The sequence below is a fragment of the Python bivittatus genome, unplaced genomic scaffold (genome assembly GCF_059951505.1).
Source record: "Python bivittatus isolate LINGU-HERP-01145 unplaced genomic scaffold, Pbiv_v1 ctg000010_np1212, whole genome shotgun sequence".
In the NCBI taxonomy this organism is placed as follows: Eukaryota; Metazoa; Chordata; class Lepidosauria; order Squamata; family Pythonidae; genus Python; species Python bivittatus.
Genome location: NW_028277029.1, coordinates 2647730 through 2656479, shown reverse-complemented (window position 1 = coordinate 2656479; position 8750 = coordinate 2647730). Strand labels below are relative to the sequence as shown.

General features: G+C 41.1%; 1 long non-coding RNA gene across 5 annotated transcripts in view; it reads left to right on the top strand.

The window, feature by feature from the left end:
* Positions 1 to 905: 905 nt before the first annotated feature.
* Positions 906 to 8750, top strand: part of LOC103058761 (uncharacterized) — a 145137-nt gene continuing 137292 nt past the window's right edge. The window contains exons 1-2 of one of the 5 annotated variants that reach the window (XR_015797435.1): positions 906 to 1071; positions 1727 to 1790. This is a non-coding gene — a long non-coding RNA (uncharacterized LOC103058761). The other 4 variants (XR_015797476.1, XR_015797471.1, XR_015797460.1 and 1 more) reach the window with 4 other exon arrangements.

Sequence of the window (8750 nt, the reverse complement as noted above, 5' to 3'; positions counted from 1 at the left end):
GATTGTCTTAAAGATATTGACCAACTCGCGTAGCGTGGAAGTTTCTGTGAACCCTCTGAAAGATTCCTCCGCCGTCTGCTGCCTTTCCTCTGTGCTGGACTGCAAAGCCTATAATCCCCTATGCAAATTATGGGTATTGAAATGCAACGTAGTTGAAGGGCGCTAGGCTTGGAGAAAGCATCTCTCAGATGCGACGACTGACGAAATACAGCGTCGAGAGCATCGCTCGCAGCTGAAAGAACGAACCCGCCTGTGTTCTGCAGGAAGCAGACTGGGGATCATTTGGAAAGGACCGCTGGGCCTTTGGAATGGATCGTGCCCTTTCCTTGCAGGTTGCAACATACTGTAAAGCCTGCTTACTCAGGGCAGGCGCAGGAGGCATCCACAAGGGGGTCAAAAAAGTCAAGATGAGCGCAATAAAGGGGCGGGGCTTCTACCGCACTGCTGCGGCTGCCATCTTGATTTTTTTTTAACCTCTTCTACGTATGGTGGTGGCCAAAAGGGAACGATTTCCCATCTAGACAGATATTCTTCCAGTTACATAGCTACGGACCCTCTCCAGCTTTTATTTCCCCCCTCCCGTCTCAGGAAATGCTGTGGCAAGGAAACTTCTGTTGATGCAAAGCCCAGAGCAACCTTGACTTTTGCCTCCTTGCTTCAAACCCCTTGCAAGTTTCAGCTGGAAACCGAAGCGGCGAATGCAATGCACAAACGCCGTTTTTTTGCCCAGAGCAGCTGCTGAAGCGAAGCGAGGAGAAGTCAAATGTCAGCCTCTGTATCCCTTCTGCTGTATTTCAAAATGTATGACTTGAATCTGTAATTGTGTCTGATTGGCTGGTCACGAAAACAAATGCCAGCGGGGCGAGGGGGGGGAGATGACCCACATTCGTTTCGTACTGTATGCTGGTTGTGTAATTCAAATTTATGTCCTGTAAAAATGCCGTGTGGAAGGCATCGCTTCCAGCAGGTGGCAGCAGAGTGGAGGGAGTCGACGTAAAGTGAGACAGCGGCGGACAAAAGGTTTGAGATCTCTAGCAGGCTTAGTTTCACTTGCCTGCTTTTGAATGCAAGGTAAGTTAACCAAGGCGAAGATTTTGGATTTGGGTCCCCCAGGCCTGGTATTCGTCTGTCTGAGACAGCTGTAAATCCCAGCGGTTGTGATAAACATTGAAATTATCCTGAGGTTTTTCCTACACCGTTGTGTCTTCTTGACAACTTCTAATGTTTCGGTGGTTATGTAATTTGCAGATCCTTTCCCCACACCTACGTGACTCTTTCAAGATCCCCATCCTATGTTCAACACCCCTAAATCTTGGCAACGGGGGATTATAAAGTTGGACCTCTCTAGTTTGCAATCACGATCGATCGGGGGTCAGGCTGAAAAATTAGGAACAGATACCGATGCGAAACTTTGCAAATCAGGCCAGTGGGCTTTTTTTCCCTGAAGCTGGTAAGCACTATAAATACAGCGAAGCCGGAGTGAGAATCCTCAATGCATATTTTGTAGGGTTTTTTCTTCTTGACAGGTGAAGATGGGGACAACGTTTCAAGATGGTTCGTTACCGTTTATTTTTAATCTTAAAACTTGGCTATCTGTTTTGCCTTTAGAAAAAAACGAGGCGTGTGAAAATGTAATTTGAACTGTCATCCATTTATAGTATATCTGTGATGGATTGATAGGATGAAGAATTCCATGAAACTAACATTTACTTTCTTTTCCGTGTAGAGTTAAAGCAGTAGAGTGACAGGACTCCAGTGTCCGTAGCTACGTTTCCAGCAATTACACCAAGGTAAGAAACAAGTTTCATAATCCATTTTAATTTCTTCTGTCCTTTTAAAAAAAAAAAAAAATACCAAGGGCATTCTTTTAAATCTGAAGTTCTAAAATCGGATTTTGAAACAGATTCTGGTCTTGTCTGAATTTCCATCGCTCGCATCTAGTTTTTTCTTTAATTAGAAAGCGAATGCTTTTGTCTTGAGGTGTTACTGAGAACGTAAGCCTTGTTTGAGAAGTGTGGTTAAGTTGGTTTTTTTACTCGGTTGTGCTTATGGAGAATTCGGTGTGGTTGATATTCAGAAAATAGAAAAGGATAAATGTCCATGTAGGGGAGCAGTTATGAGGAATATCTTCCCGAATTCAGTTAGCAAAGCTCTTGTGTGGCTTTGCATAATGAATTCAAAGAACTTAGCCATCTTATCAGTTTTGCTCCTTTGTTTGAGAAGGTTTGTTTGAAAAAAATATTCTTTCTCTGCGTTCTCTGCCTGGCAAATATCTTGACAGTTGTAGTGATAAACTCCCAGTTTTCCCCAATTCCACCCAGTTTTAATGAAGGGCTCCAGAGAGCTTGGACTGCAATTGACCTAGAGGTTAGTTTAAGCGTCTCACGACTCAGCACAAGCTGTCGACAAGAATTAGCAAAGGCAGATCTTCTCCCCCTGACCAGAAAAAGACAAATTTCGGGGTAGTATTTGAGAGGTGCCCCAAAGAAAACAAGCAGGAATGTCCACCAGGTAGTAGAAGTCAAACGGTGGCATTCATCCTGCACCATTATTATTACTTTTTAATTCTTGCGAGAAAAGATTTTTTAATCCTTGCAAGAAAAGGTTTTCAGGTCTTTGAAACTATGAGGTTTCCAATGGCTGAATTTCTAGAAAGTCATCTCGCACTAGTTAAATGTAATTATGGGGACTAAAAGCAGAACAGGTTGCATTTTTAAAAAAAAATTCCTGTTGTGAATGGCATTGCCTTATCCAGAATCTCTTCGGGACCAAGGTGGTCATTCTCAGAAGCACTCATTTCAATCAGCGGGTCTAACCTTTTGTTACTGGGAGGTGGGGTAGGGAGAACCCTACTTTTTTCTTAATAGGATGCATATTTTTCATGCAAATAATAATGAGCAGAGACCCCAAGCTGAGCTGAGGTGGTTTTCCTTCAGGAGGGAATTTCATTTCAGGGGGTGGCTGAAAAAATAAAAAAATACGAGTAACTAAATATAAATGCATCCATATAGTTGATAGACCAGATTCAAGCAAAGCAACGATCTTGCAGGCAATGGGAGGAATGGGGAGGGGGAGAGGGGCACAGTTTTAAAAAGTCAAGATGGCAGCCGCTATGTGATTGAAGCCCCGCCCCTTTTAAGGGGTGGGGCTTCCATCACGCAGATGCCTCTACTTATTGATAAATAAAGTCAGTGGAAATTGGAAAGTTTCACTTCTAGGAAATTGTGGTAAAATGAGACCATAGGTTTCAAAGGAAGGACAAAAAAATGAATATTCTGAAGTGCTTTGTTAAAATAATATCTTCATGAAATTGACTAACAGTCCTTCCCTAAGTTTTTTTTTTCTTTTCTCCTGAACATTTCGGTTGAATCCATTTTTTTTTTCTTTTCTGGCCTTTGCTTCTAATAGATGTTTATCTTACAGCGGCAATCAATAATTTAGACTGCATTTGGGTCAATGGAATTTTATTACTTGATCACCTTTTATAATCAGGTTACAGTCAATAAACCTGACTTTTGTTTCATACCTGCAACTGGAAAAGTGTACCAAAAAAAGGGCAGATGAGATATTAAAGTCATTTCCAAAGCCAAGCTGGCCTAGTCTGAAGTTAAATATTTTTACATCCCGTAGACTGGATTAGCAGAATGCAATGTGTGCTGAAGCAATGATATTTTGGACTTTTGTAAAAGAAATATATTTCCCTGTTTCTGCTTAAGCTACTCTCTTTACTACCAAGAGTTGGAAGTTGGAAATAATATGTAAGGAAGAAAAACTATGTGCAGTTTTGAAAATTAGAGCAAGCTCAAAATGCTCCAAATCTAAATGAAAGTACAACTTACTCTTTCAATTTGCACAAGCTGAGCAGAAGAAGACCATGTTATTTGATTTTTCCTTCCTCGAAGTAAAAAAAGGGGAATAGGGAAAAGTATTTCGATATGTGAAAAATATCTATAAAGGACTTAATTTATAATATATAGGTATAACTCGAGGGGTCATTGATTTTTAATATCTTCGATAATTGTGCCTCGTGTTTTTGGACCTATGCACCTTGTTCTTTCAGCGTCTCGAAACTAATTAGTTTGGGCATTAAAAGCAAATGAGTTCAGCACAGCTTTGAGCAAGGGAGCAGCGTCGTACAGTTGTGGACGGTGTGTGTCCCCTTCTTTGCACAGGTAGCGTTAGCCAGACTGAGAACTTTCGAACGTGTAAGGAAACTCCAGTTAGTGAATCCAAGTTAGTCGATTTCATCCGCCGTTGGGTAAGGTTACACCTCCGTGTTAAGCTTTATATTTTGAATAGGGCCTTGCAATCCGATGGCTGCAGTTACAGACAAGCGTATTTGGGGGAAATGATACCATAAAGGCTATTTAGCCAGTGAATACTATCGTTCTGTACAAAGTTACACCGAAGTTTGGAATTATTTTCACTGTTGAACGAGAATATAATTGTTGACATTTACAAAGCTGGAACAGAAATTGTGCCAAATTATGAATCTTTACACGGAAGTGATATCAGAAGACGAGGGTTTTTTTTTTCTTTTAATTCTGTGCGGCCTAGTATTATTCAGCTTGGGGTGGTTGAGTTTTAAGCTCTGCATTGCCAGGAATATAAAGCTTATTTCTGATGGTACGACAGAGAAATAAAAAAATATCTGAGCAGCGTTGCATGGGAGTGAAGGTATGTCCGTGTGAATGGCACCGCAAGGGAGGGATGTCTTGACATTATTTGCCAAATGACCCAAATGATGCAATTTATGCCCGTCCCGACAGACCCAAATTGCATAATTCGTAACATTTGCCCAATGATGTTGTGACTCTTACGATGTCCTCAGATACTTGTTCCGGGTGTTTGGACACGTGTTCAAATAAACATGTATCAAATGCACCCGTTTTTTAGGGTGCCACCCAAAATGGATTGATTATGTGCCATCCAGTCAGTTTGGACTCTTGGTGACCACAGAGATAGATTTTCTCCATGAAGTATCCAAAAGAGTAACATTTATTGGGGCATTAACTTTTGCAAATGTTTGCATCTAATGCTTTATATATTGGATCTGTTTGCGTTCAGGGGCTACATTGCTTTTTCTTCGCGGGTCTGCTGTGGTAGAAAAAGCCGGCAACTCTGTACCCACTTATCTGGAAGCCCCTATTATTTCCAATGGAAATTATTCTGAGTAGCAAGTTACAACTCTATTATAAACCTAACAATCTTATGAACACGTATCCCCAAGTAAGATCCACTGAAGCAACCAGAACTTTCTTCTGAAGAGGGAAGGAAGAATCTGTGAACTTTGGGTCATCTCCATCTGTCATGCCGTTAGCGTCAAGTTGCTTTGCCACATTTTGCTTCTTTAAAAAAAAAAAATCTCCATAACATTTTATACACACTTTAGTGTATCTCCCACAACATATGCAAACGTAAAATGCATTTTTGTAGCATGGATTCAGCAAATTTGCATTTTTATGTCTTCTTTCTCCTAATACATGCATCTTTGTTCACATTTTTATTAAAGACCTGCCCTTCGATATTTAGAGACATGAGACTCTGAAGTGCAGCAGTCTAAATTCTGTTCATGTGAATTTTTCACTCAGTCTTACTTTTGAGTAAGGATAACTTGGGCTGGGCTGCGTGTTTTGATATTTCATCTGGAATCTGACTATATACCTTATAAGACGACTGACGCTGAATCAATGGAAATTGAGTCAGACTTGTTTAAATGAAGCTCTTCTTATCTTTATCACAAGAAACGTTGCCGGACTCTTCCAAGACACCGAAACTATTGATCATTGCTAAAATTAGTCGTTCATTTGTATATGATTTATTCTATAGAACCCTGTCCTGCACTGGTGGAAGAAAAAAGAAAGTAATTTTGGTCACAACATTTTCTACAAAAACATGCTTCACTTTCGTATTATCAGAGACTCACAGTGAACTTCTGTAGATGTCTGAATTGCCTGACAAGGCAACACATACTTCATTAGCTTCAACATGCATGCGCACCGCACACAGGGAGATTTGTCGGGAACAGAAGAGAACTCAGATGAGTGTCTCGCCAGTCACACCATCAATACGACTGAAAGCATTTGAATTTTCGAAAGGATAAGATAAAGTGAAGATGCCATTGGAATAGTAGTTAATGAGCGGTGGGTTTCTGGAAAATAGGGGCATTATACTTATAAAACCACAATTGTTGAAATCTGTGTCAGAGTTTAAGGCTTAAAAGATCTCTGCCTGTTTCTGTTTTTTCCCAAGTGATGAGAAAAAGGTATGTAAAGTAAGTTAATGTCGCTAAGATATTTGTGCCATCTCTCTTTTTGCATAGCAAAGTTTCACAAATCAGTGTAAATGTGCCCTGATGATATCAGGATGTATAACAGTCAGTCCTTTGAGGTAGCCCAGACCAGGAAACCAAAGTCATGAATACTAAAACTACTTTTGTTATAGGGTTAGAGTAACAGAATCTTGCAAGTCTGAAAGCGCTTCCCCCTTCCCGGCCTTTACCTTCAAGAGAACTAGGGAGGTCAAGTCTGAGACGCTTTCTCAAATTACATTTCTGCTCTGGACTCAGATTCTCTTATCGGACCGTTGGCTTGGTTGCTGCTCTTCTTCCTGTTCCTCAAGGTGATCCTCACTCCCCATTATAATACCTGGAAACGCAGAATGTGGATTCCACTGATCCACAATTTTCATCCCATATCTTCATCTGCTACGTTCTGAGTTGACAAGAAACTTACGGGGTAAAGCGTCAAAGAGATAGCATGAGAATGCTGTATAGGGTCAGTGCGCTCCCAGAGCCAGGATATCCATTGTTGGCTTGTTCCTTCTATGTGGATGGGCAATCACGGGCATCCATAGGTGTCAGCCCTTCAAAGTAGACCAGGTCAGGAAACTATGGGGACTCTATTGTCATAGGATATAGTAAGAAGAATCTTGAAAGCTTGACAGAGATTGTCTCTCTCCGTCTTATACTGAAGAGAATCAAGATGAGACAAAGTTGAGTTTTTTCCTCACCCCCCCCCCCCCGTACGGGCTAAGCTGATGTTTACATAACAGTCCTTGAATTCCTTTTTCAAGGCCAGCTCCATACTCCTCTACAGCAAGGGACAAGGGATGAAAGTGTGTTATAATGTTACAACAGAGGTATGAAAGGACCAAGAATTTTTGGCATCATCATGGTTAGATACGGATGGCAATACAGGGGATCCTGATCCTGCTTTGAAGGAGTTCAGACCTCTGCCCAGGACAGGTGAACCTGATCATCTGGCCAAGGTCAGACTCGAACAATTCGGCCTGCACTGCTAGTGAGCTAATAGAGTATCTGTTGTCTCCAGGATGGAAGTCCTCATAACCTTACTGACATCTTGGACTCTCCTTAGTTGTGGATTTGCATAAGACATAATGCTTCTTTGTGAGCTAGAGAAGGTGTAAACTAGGTTACATTCCCTGCTAACAGCAAGGACCATATTAGTAAGTTTGGGCACATTCTCCACAAGTTCAGTCATAGCCCCAAATATGCTCACACTGTTCTAGGCAAACTAGGATATGGTTATCAAAGATAATAAAAAATAGAATTAAAATATGACTTGGACTTACAACCAGCATTAAAAATCACAGTGTATATCTTTAAACACCTGCCAACCAAGAGGTCCAATTATTAGATTGATTAAATATAACCAGCAAAGCTGAAACCATCCCCAGTTTCCACAAAGTGGGAACAGGCCACGAGTGTCGCAAGATGTGGTTAAAAAGTCAAAATGACACCCTTGATGGTGCAATTGAAGTTCTGCCTGTTTTTTTGCGTTTGTCACAAGGTGGGGCCTCAATCACACCCTTGTGGCTGCCAACTTGATTTTTTGACCATATCCGGTGGACATCCCTACAGTAGGTACCAAAAAGGACTTCTGTTGCCACGTGCATTCTGGGTTGGCTTCATAGAGGGGAGAAACTTCTTCTCTAGCCTTGTAGGACTTCATGTGGGCATAAGTAGTCTTTGGTCCTGAGCTCCAAGGAGATAACCAACACAGGAAAAATGTCCCAAAGTAAATTAGTGACCAAAGTAGCTAGAATGAGAATGGTGTTACAGAGCTGTCAAAACCCAGTTTTGGACTAACGGTAGCAACTGATGGCCTCATGCAGGGAGAGTGACGGTAATTTAATTGAGAGGTGACAAAGGCATGCTTGTTCTGGCAAGATCAGTATGCTCCAGAAATTATCATAATTGGTTTACTGCTCAGAGAAGCAGGAGAGGCTCTCATAAGCCCAGTAAGTACCAGGATATTAAGTAAGAAACTTGGATCAAGGAGAACCCCAAACTCTATCAATGAATAAACCAAGAAGACTTGGATCAGCCCTACTCCCCACCAAAAATCTTTCTGTTTTGTTCAGACTGAATTCATGAGCATTAAAGTTCCTCCTGATTTTCTCCACTCCAAGCATGGAACCTGTAGCCTTCCCCAAATATTATTTTAGGGAGTAGATTTGGTATTCAAGGTATTGCATTATTTTTGAATAGAGAGAACATCATTCTAATCCTGAAAATAAGGTCATCATCTCTTGAAACTGTGTGTTTGTGTGTGTGTGTGTTTGTGCATGTGTGTATACTTTCATCAAAGAGGGAAGATTAGCAGCAGACCAGACCACACTATCACATGGTTCATCAGATGCTGGCAGCAGACAAAAAGCCTATTTATATTTCAAGAAAAGGGTTATGGAAGAGAAAGGGGAGCAGTGATGCCTGATGGCCAAATAAA